Source organism: Macaca thibetana, chromosome 20 (genome assembly GCF_024542745.1).
Source record: "Macaca thibetana thibetana isolate TM-01 chromosome 20, ASM2454274v1, whole genome shotgun sequence".
NCBI classification, from domain to species: Eukaryota; Metazoa; Chordata; class Mammalia; order Primates; family Cercopithecidae; genus Macaca; species Macaca thibetana.
This window is the reverse complement of record NC_065597.1, coordinates 54280106-54307627: the sequence shown is the minus strand read 5'-3', so window position 1 is coordinate 54307627 and position 27522 is coordinate 54280106. Positions and strand designations below refer to the sequence as shown.

The 27522-nt window shown below is 41.3% G+C and overlaps 1 protein-coding gene across 2 annotated transcripts in view; it reads right to left on the bottom strand.

The window, feature by feature from the left end:
• USP31 (ubiquitin specific peptidase 31) overlaps window positions 1-27522 on the bottom strand; it is a 99329-nt gene that overhangs the window by 51938 nt on the left and 19869 nt on the right. The window contains exon 1 of one of the 2 annotated variants that reach the window (XM_050773821.1): window positions 7022-8881. The exons of the other annotated variant lie outside the window; for it this stretch is intronic. The gene's annotated coding sequence lies outside the window, so the exon portion shown is untranslated. Of the gene's footprint in view, window positions 1-7021; window positions 8882-27522 lie in introns of those variants that run through there. 2 annotated transcript variants of the gene reach the window in all.

Here is a 27522-nt window from a genome sequence, read left to right as displayed (position 1 = left end):
ACAGGTGCTTTTTTTCCTTCTCACTTTTCATATTTTCTACAATGAGCATGTTACATAACAAAGCAGGTAAAAGTTTTGTTTCAAACTTTACGAGATTGATTTACATTGCTTTTGCTAAAATGTTGGACTTTTATTATGTAAGATACATAACAGCTTCAAGATTCATCACTCATCAACAGAGATTTAATAAGTGTCTAAGATACAAACAGCCTAGTGAAGGGGACAGGGGGAAAGTCCATTTTACAGTGTAGCATGATGGGATAGTGGTAATGGATGCCAAGTTTCTCATAGAGAGGGAAGTTACAGATAAGCAAGGAGGGAAGGCAATGAATCAGCTGAAGTCAGTATAAACTCCTATTTAGCTTAATATAAAGTGAACAGATAAATAAATACAGATATTTATATAAACTTGGGTTCATATCCATATATGTACACTGAAAGGCAAAGAAGTAGTGACACCCCAGTAACAATGTGCACATCCAGTGCCCATATCTTGGTTTCTAATACCATTTTCCAGTATAAAACTAGGGCTCCTTGGAGAAATGCCGATTCTAGGGTTGGGACAGGAGACATATCAAAAAGACACAGGAACCAACCTAAAAGAACTCCCAACAGCCAAAGCTAGAACAATCTGATCAAAAGAATAAATAATATTAGGTTATAACCCAATGTATAAAAAAGTATAAATTGATATAATGACTGAATGAATAAATGAGGGAGAAGAGGTAAATCTTCCTTACAGAGGAATTCCAAATAAGTTATATCAATAATCCCCCCTCCAGGAGGTAGAGCTTACCACCCCTACACCTTGAGTGTGGGTTGTGATAATGACTTACTTCCAAAGACAGGAGATTGGAAAGAGGAGTAGAAAGTAACTTACAGTTACTAACACAGTAACTAACACTGCTTTAGAGAGCTGGGCAAGGTTGACATCATCAGTAGTAAGTCATGTTGCTAGCATGTGCACTTGATATGTGACAAAAAGAACATTTTACCTCTGGTCTTCCTCCCAAAAACCCACGGCCTCAGTCTAATCATAAGGAAAACATCAAACAAAACCCAAACTGAGGAACTTTCTGCAAAAAAAAAAAAAAAAAAATGTTTTTACTGGTGCTTCCCAAAACTATCAAGGTCATCAAGGATAAGGAAAGTCTGAGAAATAATCACAGACCAGAAGAGACTAAGACGACGTGACGACTAAATGTAATGTGTTATTCCATGGGAGCCTGGAACAGAAAAAAGGCACAAGAGAATAACTGGGGATATCTGAATAAAGTGTCAGATTTAGTCAATAGTAACGTAACAATGTTAGCTTCTTAGTTATAACAAATGCACTATGGTGACATAGGATATTAACAAAAGGGAAACTGAGTATGGGCTTCGTGGAAACTCTATGCTACCTTTGCCACTTTTCTGTAAATCTAAAACTATCCTAAAATTAAAAGTTTATTTAAAGGCGAATATATATATTTACAAACTTTCTATAAATATAAATATGGCAGTTGTATATAGGCATATCATGGGAAAAGAATAGAAGCTAATTAAGAAGTAGGAGGATAGTGGTGTTAACTAATAGACAAGAAACCCTTTCAGGAGATGTCATTTGAGCTGGACCTTGAAGATAAAGAGGCAGGGATTCAAGGCTGAGGAAGCAACATGCACAAACACACAAAGGTACAGTATGACACCTTCAAGGAAGACCAAAAAGGTCAATAGGCCTGAAATTCCAGGTCTATTAGACAGAATGGAAGGAGATGAAACAGTAGACAGATTAGGCAGAGTAGGAGGAGATGAAACAGTAAAGTCAGAGGCCAGTTCAGGAAAGACATTAAAGACCACTCAAACATGGCAAAGGGAGCTGTAAGTGAACTGGTAAATTAAGATCATGGGCTCTGGAGCATACAGCCTGAGATCAGATCCCCATTCCCCGACTTCCTATTTGTGAGGCCTGGGACTACTCTCCTCCAAAGCAAAATGGATAATAATGACTCAGTATGATGATTAGATTTTGAGAATGCATGCCAAACATTTCACACGTAAATGAGATATAATCAGCACTCAAATTTTAGCCATATTATATATGGGAGTAAAGAAAAAGCAGGGGGCCGGGTGCAGTGGCTCACGCCTGTAATCCCAGCACCTTGGGAAGCCAAGATGGGTGGATCACGAGGTCAGGAGATCGAGACCATCCTGGCTAACACAGTGAAACCCCGTCTCTACTAAAAATACAAAAAATTAGCCAGGCGTGGTGGTGGGTGCCTGTAGTCCCAGAACTTGGGAGGCTGAGGCAGGAGAATGGCGTGAACCTGGGAGGCGGAGCTTGCAGTGAGCCGAGATCACACCAGTGCACTCCAGCCTGGATGACAGAGCGAGACTCCATCTCAAATAAATAAATAAATAAATAAGAAAGCAGGGGAGATAACTGCACAATGGGAGAGTAGTTAGGAAACAAACTAAAGAGGCAAGAAATAATGACAGTTTAAGCTAAAGCAGCGAGGACAGAATGGGAAGGCAGATTTAGGAGAGATTTAGGAATTTGAGTGGTAGAATCATTAGGATTTGTGATCTAATGAATGTGGAGAGGGAGGAAGGAGGCATTAATGTCACTCACTCAGGGGTCTTACCTAGATGATGAGCAACTGGTATCATCAAGACAGAAAATAAAAAAGGAAGAAGTCTGGGAAAGAGTTCCCAGAATTGGTCCCCACTTTCGAATCCATTGTAGCTAAAGTTCTATGGAACCTCTGAATGGAAGTTATCTGGTAAACAACTGGAAACTACAGATCTGTGGGTTCACTGCAGGAGTCTGTGCTAAGGACAAAGATTTGGAATTCAACAGATGGGTGGTGGTAGAAACCTCAACTAAGGCTGAGAGTGCCCAGACATCATCTATGGGAGATTGAGTCAGAGGACAGAATGCAGAGGTAACCTACATTTAGGTGGGGGGCTCAAAGAAGACCAAGAAAAAAACCATCAAAGATGTAGTGAGAAAATCAGGAGAATGGTGTCCAAGAGTCAAATGAAGAGAGCTTCATGAAGAAAAGGTTGATTGACAGTGTGAAATGTTGAAGAATGATAAAGGAGGCCAGAGAACTAAAAAGTGTCTGCTATATTGCAATTAAGACAACGATAACAGAGGTGAAAAGAAGGAAGAGATTTGCAATTTGCATCACAATCTGATGATCAGTTTGATGTGAATCAACAAGAAAATGTTCATTTATAGATCTTGAGATTCAGATTTGGGAGGAAAATAACAGGGATATTACAGAGAATATGGAGGTGTCACTGACACAACTTACTGAATAAAATGAGCACAGGAGAAGGATCCTGATAACGACAAAGTTTCAAATACCTGGAAGGGACCACTGAATGCCATCTCAGAAACAGGTACACAAGGAGGAACAGGCATGATAGGAAGTCTTCACCACACTACAAAACCTCCCCACTAAATCATCAAATCCAAGGGCTTTTTTCTCAGTCTTCACATCTGTCTCCCTTTAGCATTTTGTATATATATAAACGTCCTGTGCGTGGTGGCTCATGCCTGTAATCCCAGCACTTTAGGAGGCTGAGACAGGTGGATCACCTGAGGTCGAGTTCAAAACCAGCCTGACCAACAGTAGTTAGCCCATCTCTACTAACACAGAATTAGTCAGGCGTGGTGGCACATGCCTGTAATCCCAGCTACTTGGGAGGCTGAAGCAGGAGAAATGCTTGAAGCTGGGAGGCGGAGGCTGCAGTGAGCTGAGAATGCGCCATTGCACTCCAGCTTGGGCGAGAAGAGCAAAACTCCGTCTCAATAAAAAGAATAATAATAATTTTTTTTAAAAAAAACCCTTATTCCATCTTGAAATGGTTTGGCTTGTGGCCTTATGTTCCCCTCATTTAGAAGAATCAAAACCAAAGGCATTAGTATGTATAACGGAAGAATGTGAGCTACAGAAGAGAAGATTTCCTAATTTAAAAAAAAAAAAAAATGAATAGCCAGGCGCAGTAGCTCACACCTGTAATCCCAGCACTTTGGGAGGTTGAGGCGGGTGGATCACCTGAGGTCGGGAGTTCAAGACCAGTCTGACCAACATGGAGAAACCCCGTCTCTACTAAAAATACAAAAAATTAGCCAGGCGCGGTGGCGGGCACCTGTAGTCCCAGCTACTCAGGAGGCTGAGGCAGGAGAATTACTTGAACCCGGGAGGAGGAGGTTGCAGTGAGCCGAGATCATGCCATTGCACTCCAGGCTAGGCAACAAGAGTGAAACTCCGCCTCAAAAAAAAACACAAAAAAGAATTGATTAAAAACATCATTAGCACTAATGAAACCTTGGTTGACTCGGGATGGAAGACAAACATGTAGATGTCACTATACTGACGGATTGAAAGAGGAAAGCAGATGACACAAGGTCTCCCACTTCTGACTTAGGTAGATAATGAAACCAAGAACAGAGGAAGAGATTAGGGGACCACAGTTTTGAACAAGCTGCATTTGAGGTATAAACATGATCCCAAGTGAGGTTAAATCTGGTGCTCAGGAAAGAGATCTAAGCTGGAAATCTGAATCAGAGCAGCACACGCCTATCATATAAGACAGAACCCAGAGAACATCTGGTGAGAAAAGGAAGCAGCTGGGACAGAATCTTGAACACTGGAAAAGGTCACAGAAAAGCTGCCTGTGAAGAAGCAAAGAGGTGGCAGCCAGGAGAGAGAGAGTGGCATCACAAGTGAGGACAGACAAACCTCCACGGAGGCAGAAGCCACAATGAAAACTACCGCAGAAAAGGCAAGTCAGACAGGCTCTGAGGCAGATCCTCTGGAATAGCAAATTAAGAGGTTGCATGCTCATGTAATCTCAATGAAGCAGAATATTTATCAGAGAGGGTTAAAAGAAACAAGGTAAGGATTTGAATGACTGCCAGAGACCATTCTTCATCACCAACGAGCTCAGTTATAAAAGGATGGAGGAAAGATGCTGTGACCATCTGGAGGGGACCTTCAGGAGCAGAGGGACCCACATCCTAAGGGAAGGAGCTAACAGAAAGGAGATATCTGAATAAAGATGATTCTTCGGGCTGGGTGCAGTGGCTCACACCTGTAATCCCAGCACTTTGGGAGGCTGAGGCGGGCAGATGACCTGAGGTCGGGAGTTCAAGATCAGCCTGGCCAACATGGCAAAACCCCATCTCTACTAAAAATACAGAAATTAGCCAGCCGTGGTGGTGGGCATCTGTAATCCCAGCTACTTAGGAAACTGAGGCAGGAGAGTTGCTTGAATCTGGGAGGTGGAGACTGCAGTGAGTCAAGATCGCATTACTGCACTCCAGCCTGGGCAACAGAGCAAGACTCTTACTCAAAAAAAAAAAAAAAAAAAAAAAAAAAGGTGATTCTTTGGTAAGGGGAAAAGGAGAGATTGATTTAACAGAGGCTGTAGAGGTACTGGCCTTAAACAGAAGATAGGTAGGAGAGATGGAAGAGAAGGGGGTAAAGATAGTCCTGGATGCAGATAAGCTAAAGACAGGAAGGCAGGGAACCTGGTTGAGTTTGTTTTGTAAAAAAAGTAGACGACAACTGCTAAGAGGAGCTCTTAGGTGTAACAGGGGTAATGACAATCTCATGGCATGTGGTTGGGCCACAGAAACTGTCAGAAGTACAGCAAGCTTCTCTTCCGAATCCTCTCTCTTATGGACTCCCAATGGGGAAATAAAAGGAAAAAAAAAAAGTTTTCAACATAGACATTCCAAACAAATTAACTGAAATCAAACTCTTCATTATGTTTCAAAGCAGATAATTTATACACAGCATCCATTCAGATTTCTGGGTGGAGATGACATTCAATTATCAAGACTGCATTAAATTTATTTATGCTTCTGTCCACTATCACTTCAACTCATCCACACTTATCCACCAGTTGCTGTGTTCTAACGCAGACTGCCAAGGCTGCTCAACAACATGTTTGTTGGGCATGACCAAACAGGTAACAGGACGTCCACAACCCTCGTAACTACGGCAAAAACCATTCTGGGTCAACTCCACCCTAAATCACTACATCACACCCTAAAGGAAATTTAAGGAAAAGAAAATCTCAATACACAAACACAAAAGGTCCTCTTTCTGCCTTTTTACCCCTCACAATGGTAACTTATTCCCACTGCAGATACCCAGGGGACTATTTATCTTACCTCTTCCCCAGACAAAACAAAACATAGAAGAATCTAATGGCCAATCCTTTAGTATGTGTCACAGAAAAAAGAAAAATAGCAGGAGTCAGGAATCCTAAGTTCAAGCTCTGGCTCTGCCACAAACCACTGGTTATCAGAGGCAACTCACTGAACCTGTGATTCGAATCCTCATTTATCAAATGAGCAGATGAGAACCCTGCATCCCAAATCTTCACCCAAGCTCTTCCCTAGGAGTCCTAGAAAGTGATCTGGTTTACATTTTTGGTCACATCTGATGCTGCTTTGATTTGTCTTTACAATTTTTTTTTCATAATTAAACCTTAGTTTATTTGATGTCAAATTAATCTTTCTGTATGTTTGCAGTTTTGAAAAAGTTGATTATCAATGTCCTCTGTAAACAGAAGCATTGCTATAATCTGAGAAATCATTTAAGTATGTCATTTCTATAGAAAATAGAATGTGGGCCGGGTGTGTTGGCTTATGCCTGTAATCTCAGCTCTTCGGAAGGCCAAGGCAGGAGGATGGCTTGAGCCCAGTTCAAGACCAACCTGGGCAACATATCGAGATCCCATCTCTACTTAAAATAAATAAAAATAAAATAGAAAAGAAAAGAAAAAATAGAACCTGGTCCTTCTTAAAATTAGTCTTACATATTTGTGTCTATTTTACAGAATTTGGGTACAGTGCTTCTGTTTGGAAAAAATATTAAACTGAGTCTCTTGATCTCCTGGCTTAAATCCTATACATCCTACTATAAACAAGTTTGACCACTGCTTCAATTTTCCCCTCAATTGGGATGATCCTTAGCATATAGTTACTAAAAAATAAAGTAAAAGGCAAAACACTTACCAGGTTTTCAAGTTTCACAAAATTTCTCCTTACCCTTCAAAGAGAGAATGTTTTTATTTTTTTCCCTTAAAGAAAAAAAAAAAATGAGTTGGAAACATGGGTCAGAAAAGCAAAGAGCCATAAAATTAGACATGAGGGTCTTTCCTTCTGTAGAGCCCTAGTAAAGAGGCCGAAGCATCCCAGGCTCCAGGGAAAAGGTACTGACTGGTCCAAGACATCCTTCACCTAACACCAGGAAGAAGAAGAAAAAGCAATGGTCGGTCACTGGTGATTTCCACCCATGGGAACCGGATGTGGCAATACTGGTCTGACATGAATGATCGGGAACTGGGCTCCTCTTTTGGGAAGAAGGGTAGCTTGCAAGACTCATCAAACCCAATCATTGCCCACTTTCTTTGATTATATGCCAGAAGAAACACAAAATTTGTTTCCAGTGATCAGGGACAAAAAAAAAAAAAACCCACACACAGAAGAACTCAGGAGGACAATAGTATTTACATTTTTAGAAAAAGAAATAGACAAAATGCAAACAGCTGGGTTTATAGATGGTATTTAAAAGTGAAATCTGGTTTCTGGGCTGCTGCTAGAAATAAAATAATAAGCAGTTGTCTTAAGAAAAGTTTCATCTTTTGAATTTTACTTTCAGGACACCTACTAAGTTGATGAAGAATAATTAGCTAAAACATGAGGGATAAAATTTGTACAAATAAATGAACACTGTAAAAACAGATATGAGCCATGAAAAAATGGTAATATAGTGTCCATGCAATAGTATGACATACTAGGACACAGAATAAATAGGGCCTTCTGTGCCCCTCATCCATTCTTCCTCCTTATCTTCTCCTCTGAGGGAAGGTCTTTTAACAGAAGGCACAAATAAGACTGAGAGACTCCTACTATTTGCTGGCTGGGGCAAAAGGCCCTTGAAAGGGACCCTAAGGCCTCTAGGTTTTCATATGTACTTCCCCTAGGGCTGGAATGCCCTCCACCACACTCCTCAAACCACTCTCCCTCCTCAGAAGGATAAGCAGGGCACTCTGGTGGGAGAGGGGAGAGAGATAAATGAGGCACAGGGAAAGGGGGCTTCCACGCAGGATGGAAAGACAACCTGATGAGGACAGGAGCAAATGCCACACACATTCTTTGGACTCTGTTCACATTTGGTCACAGAGCAAAGCATGTTATTCCTGGTACAGGTTGAGTATCCCTCATCCAAAATGCTCAGAACCAGAGGTATTTTCAAGTTCATATTTTTTTTCAGATTTCTGATTATTTGCATTATATTTACCAGCTGAGCATCCCAAATTCGAAAAGTCAAAATCCAAAATGCTCCCATGAGCATTTCTTCTGAACATCATGTGAGTGCTCACAAAGTTTCAAATTTTGGAGCATTTCAGATTTCAGATTGTCAGATTTAGGATGCTCAACCTGTACAGAGCTCCTGATCCTTCCAGGCACAAGGGCCAAGCATAGGATAACTCAAGAATCGGTGTCCCTCATATCCAAGTTCTCAGGATCCAAACTCAGGAACCAAACAGATTTGGATAGCAAAGAATATCTGCACTGCTATAAGATTAGTGTCAGATTTTAGGCCGGGTGCAGTGGCTCACGCCTGTAATCCCAGCACTTTGGGAGGCTGAGGCGGGCGGATCACAAGGTCAGGAGATCGAGACCACGGTGAAACCCCGTCTCTACTAAAAATACAAAAAATTAGCCGGGCACGGTGGTGGGCACCTGTAGTCCCAGCTACTCAGGAGGCTGAGGCAGGAGAATGGCGTGAACCCAGGAGGCGGAGCTTGCAGTGAGCCGAGATCGCGCCACTGCACTCCAGCCTGGGCGACAGAGCGAGACTCCGTCTCAAAAAAAAAAAAAAAAAAAAAAAGATTAGTATCAGATTTTAAGCAAATTCATATGTACCAGAAAGACCCGGTGGCAAGGACTCACTGCTGAATAACGACTAGTAAAGTATACATTCCTCACCTAAAAGAAAAGGCTATAATAAAGGGGTTGAGAAATGGTTACTGCATTTCAAGAAATTATAACTGACTCGTGAAACCACAAAACTAAGGGTTGAAGTATGGTCAATAGCCAGGATAAAAGGGAGAAAAAGTGAAGTGGATTCAGCCAGATGAACAAGAAGCAACAGCTGTCCCAACAGATTATACAAGTAACAAGAGAAGACCTCCAAGTAAGTATTTACACAATGGCTAAAACTTTCTGCTAGAAATGCAGTAGAAAAAGGCTGGATTATGAATACCAGGGTTCAAGTTCTCTTCCTACTACTTCTGATTTCTTTTTCTTTTCTTTTCTTTTCTTTTTTTTTTTTTTGTTATTGTTGTTGAGATGGAGTCTCTCTCTGTTATTGTTGTTGTCGTTGAGATGGAGTCTCTCTCTGTCTGCCCAGGCTCGGGTACAGTAGTGCAATCTCAGCTCACTGTAACCTCCGCCTCCTGGATTCAAGCGATTCTCCTGCCTCAGCCTCCAAGTAGCTGGGACTACAGGTGCACGCCATCACATCCTGCTAATTTTTGTATTTTTAGTAGAGATGGGGTTTCACCATGTTGCCCAGGCTGGTCTTGAACTCCTGACTTCAAGTGATCCTCCCATTTCAGCCTCCCAAAGTGCTGGGATTATAGGTGTCAGTCACTGTGCCTGAACTTTCTACCATTTTTTACTTAACATGTGTTTTCTCTGAGCCTCAGTCATCTTTTCTGCAAAATGGGAATGGTGAGAGTAATGCTTTTCTAAAAGGATTACTGTAAGGCTTTAATGAGATCATAAAAGCATTGTATAAAGTTTAAAACTCTGTACCGATGCTATTATGCAGTTTTGAAAAACAAAAAAAAAAAGAATAGAATCACCCTATAATACTACATGATCCTTAAAAATGCCAAAGAGAAGGAGAAAACATCTAAAGCACTGGTTCTCAATCCTGGCTGCATATTAGAATTACCTGGGGAAAGTTAAAAATAAAAACCACATCCTGGCAGCAGCCCACTGCTAATTTTTTCTCAAGTGTGACGTATTTTTAATGACTATTTCTAATGTGAAGCCAAGTCTGAGAATGAACACAGCCACACTGAAAAAGCTCTGGAGTTTCACTTCCAAAAGCACCAAAACTTACAGGAGGCTCCTTTGTCATAAGTGCATTATATGACCTCTTACATTATGTTTTATTCATATCTCCAGGACATACCATCTCACATGCATCCCTAGACAGTGAACAGGAATAATGTCTTACTCAATATTACTTCCCCAATACCTGGCAAATACAATGCTTGGTGCAAAGGGTAACAGTAACAGTTAATATTTATTGAGCGCTTATACTGTATCAGGCATTACGCTTATTGCTTATAGACGTTGTTTTCTATAAAATTCACCCTTAACGGCTAGGTGCAGTGGCTCATGCCTGTAATCCCAGCTACTCTAGAGGCTGAGGCAGGAGGATCGCTTGAACCTAGGAGGCAGAGGTTGCAGTCAACTGAGATCGCACCACTGCACTCCAGTCTGGGCGACACTGTGAGGCTCTGTCTCAAAAAAATAATAAAATAAAATAAATAAATTCACTCTTGGGAAATTCCCTATGCTGTATTCTTATTTATAGATGAAAAAACTTAGCCTCAGAGAAACAAAGTAACTGTTCCAAGTTATCACTCTTCTTTTTTTCTATTTTGAGACAGTCTCGCTTTGTCCCCCAGGCTGGATCGCAGTGGCGGGATCTCGGCTCACTGCAACCTCTGCCTCCCGAGTTCAAGCGATTCTCCTGCATCAGCCACCCAAGTAGCTGGGATTACAGGCGCATATCACCATGCCCAGCTAATTTTTGTATCTTTTGTAGAGAAGGGGTTTCACCATGTTGGCCAGGCTGGTCTCAAACTCCTGACCTCAAGTGATCCACCTGCCTTGGCCTCCCAAAGTGCTGTGATTATAGGCATGAGCCACTGTGCCCGGCCAGTAACCACTATTCTTCAACCTCATCTGATTAAAATAAAATATTTTTGCCTATAATCCTTTTTCAACAAAGTCCCTTAAAATGCTTTGTCCCCATATAGGATTCAGCATCACACAGGGCTCAGGTTCTTCATTCTAAATGTCAATTTTCAATTAGACATAAAGCATGACTGAACTACAGCTGCACCAACCCTGAGGCTTCGGGGAATTTATTTGCTTTTAAATAAATCCTTGTTAAGCAATTTTTGTTTTGTTGCAATTTGTATTTCCTCCTATGACTGAAATATGGCCCAGAAACAAAAATGCAGTTTATCTAATTGGGATGTTATTATTTGAGGAGTAAGGAGGAATGCAGATAATGTAGAAAGATCAAGTTGCAGCATGTGAAGAACTACGTCCTGCCCAAGTGTCCCAGGATGCTAGAAAAAGCAAACACACCAGCGACAAAGATCTGGCTTTGGGGAACTCCATCTGTCTCTCATCAGTAACGTAAAGGGGGTGTTCTTCACCTTACAACGCTCAAGCTGCTCTTCTGGTGGAGATTAATTCCACCAACAGTCCATCCTTCCCCATACAACTTAAGTGGCCAAACATTGCTGACTCCAAGTTTAGAGTCAGCTCAGGTCACCAAAATGTATTTAACTACCCAATTAACTAACTCAAGTAACTCAAGATACTTTTGAAAGCATCTTCTTTCTGGACTCTTTTTGTCATTTTCCAACACAATCTACAATTATTTTCAACCATAGTAAAACAAACCCTTTTTTTAAGGAGGAAGGGGGGAAATTTTGACTTACAATCAACACAAAAAAGCAAACGTGCAGTCCCAATGCAACTTGGTCATCATACAGAGAGAATGGTAATCTGAAAGAGTTAAAAGTTAAAACTGGGCCGGGCACGGCAGCTCACACCTGTAATCTCAGCACTTTGGGAGGCCAAGGCAGGCGGATCACGATGTCAGGAGATCGAGACCACAGGGAAACCCCATCTCTACTAAAAATACAAAAAATTAGCCAGGCACAGTGGCGGGCGCCTGTAGTCCCAGCTACTCAGGAGGCTGAAGCAGGAGAATGGCGTGAACCGGGAGGTGGAGTTTGCAGTGAGCTGAGATCGCACCAGTGCACTCCAGCCTGGGCAACAGAGCGAGACTCCATCTCAAAAAAAAAAAAAAAGTTAAAACTGAAAAGTCATCTAAATATCTAATAATTATTATATGTTCCTATCATGAAACATTATAAATGGTTAAGGGTTTAAAAAGCACCAAGTTGTACACTTTAAATACACACAATTTTTATATGCCAATGATATCTCAGGCTGTTTAAAAACAAGAGAGACCTATGGAGCTTTAAACAAAAGTTTTCCACTTATAGTAACTCTAAACCCAAAGCCCAGACCAACCTCTGGATCTTAACCACTGGGGAAAGAGACAAGAGCCAGCGTCAAAGAAAAATGAGAGAAAGAGGGAAAAAGAATGTATCCCTACGGCTATATCCAGGGGCCTTTTCAGGCCATCCTGGCTTGCCAGGTGGTGGGAGATGAATGCTTAACCCTATGAAGAGAAAAAAGGAATGGCAGTGGCAGCTTTTTGAGCAAGTAAAAGAAAGTACAGGAAGAACATACAGACTTACGAACTCAGCACAATGGCCCTGCACACAGCACAAGAGCCAATCAACGTTCTTTGCTGAGTGGCGCTCCTCTCCGAAGTGGAAGTAAAGCGACCTATACATCCCAGGAGGCAGAATAAGGTGGGAAAGGCAAGGAGTAGAGGAAAAATGAAATAAGGCCTTGAACTACCCCTAAGCCAAACATGAATATATTTCTTCTATAAACACAGACATTATATATACACACACAAGAGGCAAAATCCTCTTGATTTTGAATATATTGACATTTGATTATAACAGACCTAAAATGTTTTTGACTGAACAGCCGATTTTATAAGGGGATCCAAAAATATTCTGGAAATAACCTTGCGTTGACTCATTGTTCTGCTATTGCATCTTTATAACTGCAACATCACTTAGTAGTAACTAAGGGAGATTATTCATAAGCAGATCCAGCAAGTTTCACTATAAATTATGCATTCACATCACTATAAACTCAGAGTACTCCCAGTAAATTTTAACTTCCTGAGATACTTGCAAGTCATAGACCTGCTGTGGTACTCTACACAGCCAACGCTATGGATACTTGACAGGCAAACCAGGCTGACTCTTAGGCCTCCAATCAATCACAGCCTCCACCCATTCTTTCAATCCTGGCCACAAGAATTAGATCTCCTAAAAACCAACAAAGACACCTCCAGCTCATCCTGGCTCCAGTCTTCTCCTAGCAAAGTAAAATTTAGAACCTTCCCAGCCTAGGCCTGGCCTGGCCCAATCTTGACCAATTCTAGTCAGTCCAGGCCTTGGTCATCTGCCTGTCTTATGTGGATGCTAAATGGATGTGTGTGTGTGAACATACGGACAGTAAAAAAAAGACAACGGTGTGAAATAAAAATAGGGCAATTCCCTAGTATCAAAATGTTACTATCATATAGTAACTTCAAAGAATAGATCAAGCTGTTCTCCCTCACTACTAACCAAAGAAATGCAAATTAAAACAATGAAATGCTATTTTCTACTTAGCAACTTAAAGATTTCTTTTCTAGTTGCAACAGTGGGGTACCACACATTCTTAATAATGCTAGTGGTAAAATCCTTCTGTAAATAAGGTAATAATATGATTTAAGAGCCTCTGAAATATATAACTACTGAAAGGAATTTCCTCATTTTATATAGCCTCAAGAAATAATCAAAAGTGAAAGGTTTATAGCAGATCCAAAAACTGAAAAGTTTTTATGATGAAAATTACTGATAAGACCATACGAAATAAAGATCACATGATGAAAATCTGGATATATGGTTTGATATCAATTATGTTATACACACACAGGGGAGGGGAAGGCAAGTAAGTCAATTTTATTATTTCAACTTGCATATATTTTCCATGTTTTCTACAATAATTTAGGCACTACTCTTACAGAAATAGATGTTATCTCATATCAAATTTTAGCAAAAGAACCAGACACAAAAGAATATATACTTACTGCAAACCAAAACCACAATGAGATACCACTTCACGCCTACTCAAATGGCTATAACGAAAAAGACAGACGTTAACAAGTGTTGATGAGGATATGGAAAAACTGGAACCCTCACACAGTGCTCGTGGGAATAAAATGGTGTAGCAACATTGGAAAAGAGCCTGACAGCTCCTCAAACAATTAAACACAGTTACCATATAACCCAGCAATTACATCTCTAAAATATACCCAAGAGGAACAAAAACATATGTCCACATAAAAATCTGTATGTGAATGTTCACAGCAGCATTATTTATAATAGCCAAAGTAGAAACAACTCAAATGTCCATCAGCAGATGAATGGATAAACAAACTGTGAAATATTCATATAACATTTTGCAGCTATAAAAAGGAATGTAGTATGATATATACTACAACATGATTAATCTTGAAAATATGCTAAGTGAAAGAGGCCAGATGCAAAAGGCCACATATATGATTCCTTTTATCTGAAATGTCCAGACTAGATAGAGACACAGCTTAGTGTTCATGCAGGGCTGGAACGTTACAGGGAAATAGGGAGTGACTGCTAATGAGTATGGGGTTTCTTTGGGGGATAATTAAAAATACTCTAAAATGGATTGTGATGATGTTTGCACAACTCCAAGAATATAACCTAACTGTACACTAAATGGGTGAATTAAATGGTAGGTGAACTGTATCTCAATAAAGCTGTTTTCAAAAAAACATATACTTATTTCACTCATAATAAAGTCCAGCAACAGACAAAACTAATCAATGGTGTTAGAAGACAGTCTAACTGTCTGTTTAATCAATGGTGTTAGAAGACGGTCTAATCGATGGTGTCTGGAGTGTTAGAGATGTCCTATTTCTTGATCTGGGTGACAAATTATCACTTTAAGATAATACATCAAGTTGTACACTAACAACATATATATTTTTCTGTATGTATGCTATACTTCATTTAAAAAGGTGACATCAGGCTAGGCACGGCAGCTCACGCCTGTAATCCTAGCACTCTGGGAGGCCGAGGTGGGTAGATCACCTGAGGTCAGGAGTTTGAGACCAGCCTGGCCAACATGGTGAAACCCTGTCTCTACTAAAAATACAAAAATCAGCCAGGTGTGGTGGCACATGCCTGTAATTCCAGCTACTTATGAGGCTGAAGCAGGAGAATCACTTGAACTGTAGCAGGACAAGCCGCAGACAAAACTCCTCAGACATTGAGTTAAAGAAGGAAGGGGTTTACTCGGCCGGGGGCATCAGCAAGACTCCTGTCTCAAGAGCCGAGTTCCCCAAGTGAGCAATTCCTGTCCCTTTTAAGGGTTCACAACCCTAAGGCGGTGAGCGTGAGAGGGTCGTGATCTATTGAGCAAGCAGGGGGTACGTGACTGGGGGCTGCATGCACCGGTAATTAGATCGCAACAAAACAGGATAGGGATGTTCACAGTGCTTTTCTAATACAATGTCTGTAATCTATAGATAACACAACCGATTAGGTCAGGGGTTGATCTTTAACTACCAGGCCCAGGGTGTGGAGCCGGGCTGTCTGCTTGTGGATTTCATTTCTGCCTTTTAGTTTATACTTTTTCTCTCTTTGGAGGCAGAAATTGGGCATAAGACAATATGAGGGAGGGTCTCCTCCCTTATTCCCCACCTTTGAGACTCTCACTCAAAAGTGGGAGTTCTCACTTTCATTTTTACTACCCATGTCTTCTTGCAAGACAGACTGACAGTGATTCATACAGTACACTTGTGCTGAAGCATTCTGGTGAACTAAGGTAGTGATGAAGTTTTTTATCATTTGAAGAAATACAGGTAGCAAACAAGGGAGCAGTAAGTAGGTTCCTATTACTATTATAACTCTTATTAATAGTTTTAAATCCTCCTAGCACTGGGAACCATTTTCTAAACGTGGCCCCAGGATCAAATCCATGTCACACTTGCACGGGCACATGTGCCAGTTTTATCATATCTCTAACTGTCTTCAACTACTTGCCCTTGATACTCTATGTGTAGGCAGCAATTAGTAAAGTTAAATTTCCTACAGCCCTCTCCTTCAGCTGATAGCAAGTAGTCAAGAGCTAATCTATTTTGATAGATAGCATTTCTCATCTGAGTTTCTTGCCAGGCCAGAATAGTCAAGGTTCTGCCAGTTTTATTAGTGATTATGTTTAAGACAGCTTGTAACCGTATGATTCGGTTGATCATGTAAATGGCGGTCTGGTATGCCCACAAGTCATCTTGTGCCTAAGTAGCAGGCCTATAATATTGTATGATTCTCTCAGGGGGCCATTTATCATTTTTTTAATTTCCTATAGCTATGCTTCTCTTTTCGTGGGAAACATAGACAGGGAAGCCCAGGAGTTCACCTATTTTTATGGGCAGTAGGAAGAAAGATGGTTTAATAGTGCCAATAACACAACTACTTGTCTGCTGGTCAGGCAGCTTAGTGTAGGCTCTATGTCCAGATATCCAATATAGCCCAGTGGGGGGCCATCCGGACCCGGTGGGACTCTGGGTGGGCCTGAAATGTCTGCAACTTTGGAAATTTACTGAATGGATTTTTCCCTGTGTGGTTTGAACTCCACCATGTAGTCTTCCTACAGGAAGGGTGAAGTCCTTCTCCACTCTTGCTATGCAGTATTGTCTAATGATTGAGGCTTTTAGGACCTAGAAGTGATCAGGGTGATTCTTTTGGGCCGGGAATTCATCAGGAACTGGGTCTGTAGGTACTAATTATCGGGCTTCCTATGGCCATTGATCTCCTATTACAGTTCCTCCACATACATAACATGAAGTGACATTGAGAGACTGGGCTACATGCTCAGCTAATTGCAAAAAAAATATCTTGTTTTACCTGGAATTTCTGGTACTGGCACATTTAGTTTATCACAGAAGGTTTGAAATACTGGCTCAGGACAGCGTTTATAAACTTTTTCTCAAACCATGATATTTACTTGAAGATCCAGTCCAGCTCCATCAATTTTTAGGGTTACACGTTCCCCTTTTTTCCAGCGAGGTTCAAGGGGATTGGTTATTACTAGCTCTAAAAGGTTACATTGTACCTTAGTACAGGAAGTGTCATTTTTTCCTTTCTGAAGGTGGACTGGATCCTTTTCATTTTTTTTTTTTTTAATCCAAGTGGCCTAAATGACACAAGACCGGTATTTACATTTATTTCCACACAGTCCTAATTTACGACAGATGTACTTATTTTCTGCCATATAGCCTCTTTTCTAATTAAGAGAACTACACCTTATTCCTAACTTAATACTATTCATTTGATTACTATTAATTTGATGCACAGGCATCAAATTTTAAGGTGACTTGTTTGGGCACCCCTTTTTTTCTGTTTTGGCTAACACTTTACTCGTATCATTTATGAACCCCTACCAGTCTTCAGTTCTTAATCTTATTTTAAAAACTGTGGTCATGGGAGGCTCAGATGGGTCATAACACACATCAGGTTGGTCATTTCCTGGGCTACATACCTTGTATAGAATAACATTATACAAACAAGTTCTTTTTAGAGTTCCAGTACACTTAAAATAACTATAAAATAATAGGATCATAGCAACCTTTTGTCCTACCTCACTGACTTGATGTATACACTGCGAACAGCCCTCAGTTGAGGAAGGTCAGTTGAAGTCCTTACTGTACAAGTCCAAATTTTAAGGAAAATGAGTCCCACGATGAATTTCCTCATGCTTCTGCCATGCGTGGACCAGTCAGTCAGCTTCCGGGTGTGACTGGAGCAGGGCTTGTCGTCTTCTTCAGAGTCACTTTGCAGGGGTTGGTGAAGCTGCTCCCATCCATGTACTGCTGTCTACTGATGTTTAAGGAGGTCTCAGAGGTTGGGCCTGCTAGAATAAACTGAGTCCAACAGCTCTACACAGTATGTTCAACTGGGCTCTCTGATACCAGGAGCAAGGTGGTGGGTTTTAGGGTGTTGCAAACTTCAACAGTTATGTGGGGATTTTCACATAGCAAGCTTTGGTACTTGGTTAATCTAGCATTTGTTAACCAATGCTGACTTTGGTATTTATTAAAGTTACCATGCACGGGTGGCCTTTATATTCAGGTTTTGCCTAAGGGTTTATCTGCTTTTTGTGCTACCAGTGCTGTTGCTGCTAGGGCCCTTAGACCTGGGGGCCAGCCTTTGGAAATCCTGTCTAGTTGTTTTGAGAGATAGGCCACTGGCCTTGGCCAGGTCCCCACAGTCTGGGTTAAAACTCCAACTGCCAATTTTTCTCTTTCTGACACATAGAGTGGAAGGAGTTTTGTCAGGTCAGGTAGCCTCAGCGCTGGGGACTGACATGAGTTTTTCTTTTAACTCATGAAAAGCTCATTGCTGTTGGTTGTAACAGATGTAGTTTATCTAATCTATATTTTTATTAACTGTCACCCCCAAAATATTGACTTAAAGCCTGCAGCTATTTGATTTCAAGCTTTAAATTGATCTAGTATTCCTTGTGGGACTCCAATTATGTCTCAATAGACATGAGAGTCAAAGGACCCATAAGGGGCTTCTCTCGCTTTATGATGTCTTATTTTTTTTCCTTCTTGTTGATGAAATGCCAAGGTGAAAGGCATAGCCAACTGGACTAAAGTACAAGTGCCACTCCAGTTATTCAGCAGAGTGCCCAGTAAAGGTCCACCACAATACCACCACACATCCGCTCAGAGATGAACAAGGGCTGACTGATTGATAAGCTCTTGAAAATTCTTAAGCTCATCGCATCCCTTCAGGTCTCCAAGGAATGCTAAGTTTCCTCCCTGTCGTGAGAGACACGAAGTGAACTTAGTGTTGGGAGACGGAAGCTGGATGGCCCTCGGGGGCTGAACCGCAGGGTGCCGGACTTCCGGATATAGCAGAGAGAGCTTGGCATGACTTATTACTCCAGGCTGCAGAATCCTGTGAAAGAGCTACCATGCAGCCTACGCCTGGTCGACTGGAGGACCACCTTAGTGGAAGGGGGACAATCAGGGCCTCTGGCCTGCCATGTACACAAGCATAACAACTGCTTTTGTTTAACGTGCAGATGGAATATTTGATCCATTTTAACCAGGCATTTGCATCTTGGTATCCTGTCTTAATTGCTAAAGTTTAAGTCTTTAACTTCTATGGTCCTGTAGTAAAATGAATGTATGGTTTTAGGAAATTACAAAAACTGGTTGGGGCAGTCCATCCTTGCTCTTTAGTGGTCCACAGAACGGTGGACCAACCATGGCATGAAAGCTCTACGTCGGGGGGCAAGACTCCTCATTGGCACTGGGGTCTTTATCGAAATCTCCCCAGATTAAATGGTCCTAGTTTACTAATGCCCAGGCTGAGGAGAGTCAGGAGGAACAGAAATACTTTTCTGAAGTAGAAAGCTGTCTTTGACTTGGCAAGTCCTCACAGGGTATAAAAAGGCAAGCATTAAATGCAATAGTTTGAGGCGAAATTGACTTGGTTATGTTAATAACTAGTGGTCAGCAATAAAGCGTGGAATGAAGAAAGGGTAATAGAATAGATGAAAAGAGATTTTTCTTAGCTTTAGTTTGGTAGGATTTTCCTCTGGGACTAATGGCCCATAGCTCTGGAGCGGGTGGCGCTTTCTTGACTCGGGTGTGATGAGTCCATACTTTTTTGCTGTACGAACAGCAGTCTTGGTGGTTAGCAGCACAAGGTAGGGTCCTTCCCAGGCTGGCTCGAGTTTCCGGTTAGGGAAACTCACTTTCCGGTTAGGGAACCAAGAAATGTAACAGGATGTGCCGCAGACAAAACTCCTCAGACGCTGACTTAAAGAAGGAAGGGGTTTATTCGGCTGGGAGCATCGGCAAGACTCCTGTCTCAAGAGCCGAGTTCCCCGAGCGAGCAATTCCTGTCCCTTTTAAGGGCTCACAACTCTACGAAGGTAAGCATGAGAGGGTTGTGATCCACTGAGGAAGCAGGGGGTACGTGACTGGGGGCTATATGCACTGGTAATTAGATGGGAACGAAACAGGATAGGGATTTTCACAGTGCTTTTCTATACAATGTCTATAATCTATAGATAACATAACCAATTAGGTCAGGGGTCAATCTTTAACTACCAGGCCCAGGGTGTGACGCCGGGCTGTCTGCCTGTGCATTTCATTTCTGCCTTTTAGTTTTTACTTTTTCTTTCTTTGGAGGCAGAAACTGGGCATAAGACAATATGAGGGGTGGTCTCCTCCCTAAGAACCTGGGAGGCAGAGGTTGCAGTGAGCCGAGATCATGCCACTGCACTCCAGCCTGGACAACAGAACAAGACTCCATCTCAAAAAAAAAAAAAAAAAAATGTTGATATTAAAAAGGAAAAACACTAAAGTTTCTTAATTTAGTCAGACTCTCAGGCCCTAACTCAGTTTAGTTAGTCTTATTTAGAGTCGATTCTATTTATCTAGTTACTTAACTAAAAAGCAGATTAGAAACTGCAAAAGAGTAGGGCATGGTATCTCATGCCTATAATCCCAACACTTTGGGAGGCCAAGGCAGAAAGATCGCTTGTGGCCAAGAGTTTGAGACCAGCCCAGGTAACAAAGAGAGACCTGGTTTCTACCAAAATTTTAAAAATTACCCAGGCATGGTGGTGCACACCTGTGGTCCCAGCTACTGGGGAGCTGAGGTGAGAAGATCACTTGAGCCTGGGAGATCAAGGCTACAGTGAGCCATGATCACACCACTGCACTCCAGGCTGGGAGACAGAGTGAGATTCTGTCTCAAAAAAAAGAAGAAAAGTACAGGAGGAAGTAGGAGGTACAGGATCCCAGAAATAGGATAAAGCAAGAGAAAACTAGCATGAAGGAAGACAGTAGGGAGCAATGAAAGGAAATATCATAACAGAAATAAGAATTCGAACAACATAGCAATCCAGAATCACTCAATAGGGCCTATGTAGTCCCACTAGCCCCAAAAGAAACCTCCATATTACCTAAGAGGAGATCAATCAATGATGTTCACAACAACCCTAAATTGCCAAGGAACAACTGAGTATGTCTGGGATTCTCACCCTGGCAATGAGTCCAGGATAATATGATGAAGCCATCTAATCAAAAGAAAAGGTTAAAATTGTAAGGATCTGATGTTCAAATAAGTAATTACTTCAGAAGTCACTTACGTAAAAGACTCATTCCCCAAAATGCCAGGCACATGGGTTATCATTGTGTTATTCAATGATGATACAATGGCACAGAATGTATCATACTGAGAAGTGAGTGCCCTCTCGGGGACAGACTCCTCAGTGAGTCATCTGGCACTACGACACTGGAGATATAAATAAATACCACCTCTTCAAAAACAGTCTGAAATTCAAGGGGTCATAACCTAGAGCATCATGGCCGGGCACAGTGGCTCACGCCTTTAATCCCAGCACGAGGCTGAGGCAGGTGGATCACCTGAGGTCAGGAGTTCAAGACCAGCCTCGCCAACATGGTGAAACTCTGTCTCTGCTAAAAATACAAGTTACTTGGGAGGCTGAGGCAGAAGAATTGCTTGAACCCAGGAGGTGGAGGTTGCAATGAGCCAAGATCATGCCACTGCACTCCAGCCTGGGTGACAGAGCAAGACTCTGTCTCACACACACACACCAAAAAAAAAAAAACCTACAGCATCTACGCATCAAAGGTAAGCTATAAAACAATCAGACTTGCAAAGCTAGACCCACAGAAAGTGTGGAGGTGGAGCATACTTCTCTTCAGCACTTAACTACGGTGATATTTTGCAATCTCCTCTCTACACCTCTGTCCTACCAGCATCCCTTTCCTATGTCCCAGAACTGCTGTCACAGGCTGGGTTGGTTGGTGTGCTGGTTGGTTGTTCTTGCTAAAATGTTTTCACCACTCAAGTGTAAAGGAGCCAATGGTTGTTAAACACCATGATCTGTGAGGCTGGTATTACTATGTGGCAATGAAAAGGAAAATATGGAAACTGAGGCTCAGTGACCTGTCCAAGATCTCAGCTGCACCAGGAGTCTCACTACATTCAAAACTCATAGGCTCACAGATTTTCAACAGGAAAGGAGTAGCCTCTGACCCTGGCTGCCCTCCTCCTCCCCCAGCTCTACCCTCTGAAGCTTGAGAGAATCCAGGAAGGGGTGGGGACAGCTACAACAGCTTAACCAGCTGCCTGACATCACAATAGAGCCTGAAGGGTAACTAACCCCTTCCTCCAGCTGGATATAAAATAAAAAGCAGCCAAATACTCCTTTCTTTCCCATCTGTAGGGAAATGAAGCTACTCTCCTTTCTTCCTGTCACTATTAAAATTGTGAAATCATTAACTAGTAGGTATTTTCCATGAGCTGTTGCTTTTCAAGGAGTCTGTCCTTTTCCTTAGCTACCCTAGTTTATTATAACTTCCATGACACAAAGACTCTAAAATGAGGAAGATTTACCAAGTTGTCACTGTACTGTTAAAAAGGAACTCTTATTTTAGAAGATTAAAGAACTTTCCAACTTAATGTATCTGTGCAACTACTGGGAGCAACTCTGGTCAAGGAATAAGTTCTTACTATTATTCTCTTCCAGCTACAGAGAGCCATAACCTTCAAATAAAGAAAGCGTTGAATTTCCTTCTCTAGAGTTTGGAAACAGCCTTTCTCTGCTCCCATTCATTGCTCAAAGTAAAGTAAATAGAGAAGTTCATTCCCTGCTCACTCATTTGCTCATGAATATGCACACGACGGACACGACTAGTTACTATCGGGGTTAAAGGGAATCATAACAACCACACACAGTGCCTCATGCCTATAATCTCAGCACTTGGGGAGGCTGAGACAAGAGGATAAGTTGAGGCCAGGAATTCAAGACCAGCCTAGGCCATATACCACGAATCTGTCTCTACAAGAAAAAAAAAAAGTTTTAATTAGCTGAGAGTGGTGGCAGGCACCTGTCGTCCCAGCTACTCCAGAGGCTGAGGTGGGAGGACTGCTTGAGCCCAAGTTTGAGGCTGCAGTAAGCTATGACTGCACCCCTAAACTGTAACCTGGGTGCAGAGTGACACTGTCTCCTTAAAAAAAAAAAAAAAAAAAAGGCTGGGCGTGGTAGCTCACGCCTATAATCCTAGCACTTTGGGAAGCTGAGGTGGGTGGATCACGAGGTCAGGAGATGGAGACCATCCTGGCTAACACAGTGAAACCTCGTCTCTACTTAAAAAAAAAAAAAAAATTAGCTGGGCATGGTGGTGAGCACCTGTGGTCCCAGCTACTCCAGGGACTGAGGATCACTTGAGCATGGGAGGTAGGCTGCAGTGAGCTATGATCGCATCACTGAACTCCAGCCTGGGCAACACAGCAAAATTCTGTCTCAAAGAAAAAAAAAAAGAAAACCTTATTTTTAAAAAAAAGATTAAAAAAGAAACAACTGAATTTTTTTTTTTTTAGATGGAGTCTCACTCTGTCGCCCAGGCTGGAGTGTAGTGGCGTGATCTCAGCTCACTGCAACCTCTGCCGCCTGGGTTCATGCGATTCTCCTGCCTCAGCCTCCCAAGTAGCTGGGATTACAGGCACTTATCACTGCGCCCAGCTAGTTTTTGTAGCTTTTTTTTTTTTTTTTTTTTTCCAGTAGACGGGGTTTCACCATGTTAGCCAGGTTGGTCTCAAACTCCTGACCTCGTGATCCAGCTGCCTTGGCCTCCCAAAGTGCTGGGATTACAGGCGTGAGCCAATGCACCTGGTCAAAACAACTGATATTAACTACATATCCTGTTGACAACAAAACCACACAGAGAACTATTCCAAGTAACTTTAAAACACAGTAATTTGTACTATACAGTCCTAGTAGAATATATGCTATGGACAAAAAAACTACCAAATAAGTCTTAAGCCATTTTCAAATACTAACCCTGCTGGTGGTAGTATTGGGATTATTATTCTAAGACTTAGGAGCATACTGTGGGATAAGGCAAAGAAGAATTTACGCTGGTGTTACAAATAGGATTTTCAGCATGGGAGGAAAGAGCCACAGATATAAGACCAATGAGGGTCAATAAAACCCCGAAACCCTGTATTGGAACAATTAGTGTGAATTCGTGATTTAGCTTTAAAAGAAATCACCCCTTTCTTAGAAACCATGTGCATTCCTTATGCCTCAACTGTGGTCTCTCAATATCACTGTACCAAAGAAACCTGATTCCAGTATCTGGAAACCACTGATTCCCAATCTGGCACAAGAAATGATGAGCCTGGAACATCTTAACATCCTTGCATTCTCATTTGACATCCCAGGCTACTAGTACAGCGTCAAAAGGACTTGACGGTCAACTTGTCCCACTGGCCAAAAATGGGACAACTTTGAGCATCAATAAGTATAACTGACTGAACACATCAAATATGCTTAAACCCATGAGTTCATAAGGTTAGAAAAATTCACTAAACACAATTGGAAATCAAGTATTTTGAAAACTGGAAAATAAAGGAGGGGGAAGAAATCAAGCTTTTATCTAGCCTTTCTTCTGCAAAATTTACTTCAGGGAAACCAAATAACTGGACAAAAGTCTCTGCAGAAGTGTTCCAGCTAACAAGTAAAAAAGGAATGTCAGAATTATAATTTCACCATTTTAAACCCTTAACAAATTAATGTACCAGGGAACAATCATCAGTGACTCTTGGCACCACAAGAGATAGAACCAAACAGCGCAGACTTTCTGATGGAAGTTTGTAACACTGCGCACAGAAAGTTTTGCCAAAAAGAGGAGAAAAAAAACCTCAAATGTGAGTCTCTAAACCTCTGGCTCTAACCACCATTTTACAGGAAATACATGGACAGAGGAACATCTTATTTGACGCTACTGGAATATAATACAAAACATCAAGACTATGAAGTTTTTGTTGCCAGTCCATGATGACATTATAGAAGTTGAGAATAAGCATTTAGAAGTATTTACAAATTAAACCATAACTTTATGTCTACTGATTTTAACAATTTTTTAATGGGGCTGGTCTTACATACACCTTTTTTATGTCACTTTTCTATTAATTCATTTGTATTGTATTTTACAAACAGTCCACAATAGATTGGAAATTTTAAAAATTAGTCCTAAATCACAAATAATATGAAAAGTTTTGCTCTACCAGACAAACATGCATTCAACAAATAAACTGCCAGAGGAAAAATAAATAAGAGACAGAACGTGAGAGACAACAGATTCATCAATCCATTGAAATTTTGGAAACTTACCTGGATTCTTATACAAAGTGTAGGAAATACATATGCACAGTTGTACACATATATGTGTATGTACACGTGTGTGAGAGACAGAGAAACAATATCAGAGAAATATGAACACTGGTGGATATCTGATGATATCAAGGAATATTTTCCTTAGGCAGATAATGGCATTATGATTTTTCTAAAGCATCCTTATCTTTTAGAGATATATACTTAAATATTTATGGATGAAATGCATTTGGAATTTGCTTCAAAAGTTTGGGGGAAGTACAGGCAAAGGTTATACAGATGAAATAAGATTGTCCACAAATTGGTAGTTGTTGAAGCTGGGTGACAGGGAAATGCAGGTTCATCGTACTGATCTCCCCTCTCAGTTATATAGTTGAAATGTTCACAAAGAAAGGTTTTCTGAACATTTGGCTATTACTACTATTAAACATAACTAAGAGGGAAGTGTATAAGTACTTTAACACGGTTCCATGTAAAATGTGATCTGCTTTCAAATGAGGGAGCCATAACGTTCAACTATAGGGGTGAGAGGAACTTTAATGTAGTAACAGTAACTTCTAAAACGAGTAAAATGGGGGTATGCTCTGGACCCAGGAAGGAGAAAACAGAAAAAACATGACAGGTGGGAGAGTACAGGGCACAAACAATAGCCAGCAAGGTAGTCAGGGGACTGTGAAATAATAATGCTAACAGATTTCTCTATACCAGGTACTGTATTAGGCACTTTACAGACATTTCTCACCTATTCCTGGTTATCAATCCTATGAAGAATGCATCACTTGCCTCAGGTCTCAGAATCTGAACCAAAGTCTCCGATGCTACAACTCTTTCCCTGTGTTCCTCTGCCTTTCCAGGACAGGGGGAAGATAAGGTTTCATCATGGGGAAGCTTAAATACCAAGCTAAGAAATTTACATGGTACTTTGTGTATAAAAAAGCAATGGTAATTTTTGAAAAGAAAAATACTGTAATTTCAAGTAAACTTTAATAAGATTCATCTGGCAGCAATCAAAACTATCAATTAGGCCAGGCATGGTGGCTCAATCCCATAATCCCAGCATTTGGGGAGGCCAAGATGGGAGTATCACTTGAGGCCGGGAGTTCGAGTCCAGCCTGGTCAACAAAGTGACACCCCATCTCTAATATTTTTTAATGTAATAAATAAAATTTTAACAAAGAAAAACTACCAACCAGAAAGGACAGAATTTAGCAATAGCAGGGGGGCTAGAAGGCTACTGCAATTGTGTGACTGAGACATAATGAGGGCCGGAATTACAAGAGTTGAAATTATGTGCAAAGACAAATGCTTTCTCTCACAGTAATCCCCTCTCTCTGCTGACAGACTCCCCAGGGAGTCTTCCACCACCAACTCTAGACACACTACAGTTTGTCAGCCCAGAAATTACATGATAGCCTAGGTTTCCAGAATGACACATAAACATAAAATCCTAGGTGTGGTCTGACAGGAACAGCACTATCACCCACCACCCCAGATCAAGATACTTCTCCGAAGGCAGCATAAAAACCTTAAACATTTTTGGCAGATACATGAGCATAAGTCACATGCTAGTAACACACCCAGGTCCTTTCACATAGGTGCTATGGGGTAGTTACTTCATTTTTGGATCCAAATGCAAGATGCAGGATTCTATTCCATGTTAGCTGTTAATTTTAATTAAAGATCTTAATGGACCTGCATTTTCTAACTTGGAGTATATGCTATATCCGTCAAGACATTTACAAATTCAGCTGGGTGCTGTGGCTCATGCTTGTAATCCCAGCACTTTAGAAGGGCAAGGTGGGAGGATCACTCAAGGCCAGGAATTCGAGACCAGTCTGGGCAACATACCCCATCTCACAAAAAAATACAAAAATTATCCAGGCATGGTAGTGTGCACCTGCAGTCCTAGCTACTCAGGAGGGTGAGGCAAGAGGATCTCAAGCCCTGCAATTCAAGGCTGCAATGAGCTATGATCATGCCACTGCACTCCAGCCTGGGCAACAGAGCAAGATTCTCTAAAAATAATAACAATTTAAAGTTGTATTTTATTTTAGTTTTGTAGACACAGGATCTTGTTATGGTGCCCTGGCTGGTCTTGAATTCCTGGGCTCAAGCAATCCTCCACCCTCAGCCTCCCAAAGTGCTGGGATTACTATCATAAGCCACTATGCCCAGCCGAATTTTTTTAGAAGACATTTACAAATTCAATTAATATACCTAGGTTAAGTCCTCATCCAACTCACTGGCAAAAATGTTGTTGGACACAGGATCAAACACAGAAA